Source organism: Triticum dicoccoides, chromosome 3B (assembly GCF_002162155.2).
Source record: "Triticum dicoccoides isolate Atlit2015 ecotype Zavitan chromosome 3B, WEW_v2.0, whole genome shotgun sequence".
Taxonomy (NCBI): domain Eukaryota; kingdom Viridiplantae; phylum Streptophyta; class Magnoliopsida; order Poales; family Poaceae; genus Triticum; species Triticum dicoccoides.
The window spans coordinates 143,111,632-143,113,560 of NC_041385.1; positions in this window are offsets into that span (position 1 = coordinate 143,111,632).

The window sequence follows — 1,929 nt, forward strand, 5'->3', positions numbered from 1 at the left end:
TTTAGGAATGTCGTCTTTACATCCATTTGATGTATCTCTAAATCAAAATGTGCAACTAATGTCATTATGATTCTGAAGGAATCCTTACATGAGATTGGGGAAAATGTCTCATTGTAATCTACCCCTTCTCTTTGTGTAAATCCTTTTGCCACAAGTCGTGCTTTATACTTTTCTACATTCCCATTAGAGTCATACTTAGTTTTGTCGACCCATTTACAGCCTACTGTTTTGGCTCCTTTGGGAATATTCTCTATGTCCCAAACATCTTTGGAACTCATCGATTTCATCTTGTCTTCCATTGCCTCCAGCCACTTCGATGAGTGAGGGATTCTCATGGCTTCTTCATATGAAGTGGGATCACCTTCCATATGAATCATTTCTGTGTTATAAACTTTACAATCAGTAGAAATAGCTGTTATTTTAGTTCTTTTAGACCTTTTAAGGGCCTCATTCTCTGGCACATTATGTGCCTCAACTTCCGGCACATCTTCTAAAAATGGCTGTTGCGCCTCCCCCTCATGCTAAACAACGGGTCCAGTCGGCTCCTGACGGACAAGTTCTGAATCTTCTCCCATAGTTGTCATGGGTGGAGATAGAACAGGTGCTTGCACCGCAACATCAGGGATTGTCGGTGCAGATACAACATGTAGTGAGAAAAATGGCTCCTGAATCATTGGATTAGGTGCATGCACCCTCTTCTTCTCAAGATCAATTTTCCGAGCTACCATGCTCCCCTTATCATTTCGTTCTCTAAGAAGACTGCATGTCTTGTTTCTACAAATTTTCTGTATCTCTAGACAGTAGAAATGAAAACCTTTTGATCTATCAGGATAGCCAATGAAGTGGCAACTGACTATTTTGGGATCTAACTTTGCAATATTTGGATTAAACACTTTGGCCTCAGCTAGGCTCCCCCACACCCTGAAGTGTTGTAGGGAGGGCACTCTTCCTGTCCACAACTCATACAGTGTTTTGGCACCGACTTGCTTGGTACTCTATTGAGAATGTGAATGACGGTTTTAAGCGCCTCCATCCATAATCCCAACGGCAAGGTGGAGTAACTAATCATGTTGCGCACCATATCCATTAGTGTACGATTACGCCTTTCAGCTACTCCATTTTGCTGAGGCTCGCCCGACATTGAATACTGGGCCACTATGCCACTCTCCTATAAGAACCTTGCAAAGGGTCCAGGGACTTGGCCATATGGAGTGTGTCGACCATAGTACCCCCCCTACAGTTAGATCTTACTATCTTTATTCTTTTATCATGCTGATTTTCAACTTCATCTTTGAATATCTTAAATTTATTCAACGCTTCAGATCTTTCTTTGATTGGATAAATATAACCATATCGGGAGTAATCATCTGTGAATGTTATGAACGAGTCATAGCCATCCACACTTTTCACAGGAAATGGTCCACAAATATCAGTGTGAATGATTTCTAGTGTTCCTGTGCTACGGTTTGCACCCTTTTTGATTTGTTTTACATACTTTCCTTTAATGCAATCTATGCATTATTCTAAGTCTGAGAACTCTAATGGAGGAAGAATTTCATTTTTAACTAGTCTTTCCATTCTCCCCTTCAAAATATGGCCCAAGCGATAGTGCCATAATTTTGATGAGTCATGAGTTCTTTTTCTTTTCTTTTGTTCTTTATCCGACGCGGAAACATGTTCATTCACATTACACACAGAATACACTTTTTCACGTAGTGATAATAAATAAAGCTCGTTATGAAGGAAAGCAACACCCACATGAGTATTATTAAACCATATGGCACACTTGCCATGTCTAAAGTGACATTCATAATGATCTTTATCCATACATGAAACACTAATCAAGTTTCTGTGTAATGAAGAAACATATAAAACATCTGTAAGTAGAAGTATGAATCCATCAGCTAACTTCAGGGAGATGTCGCGACA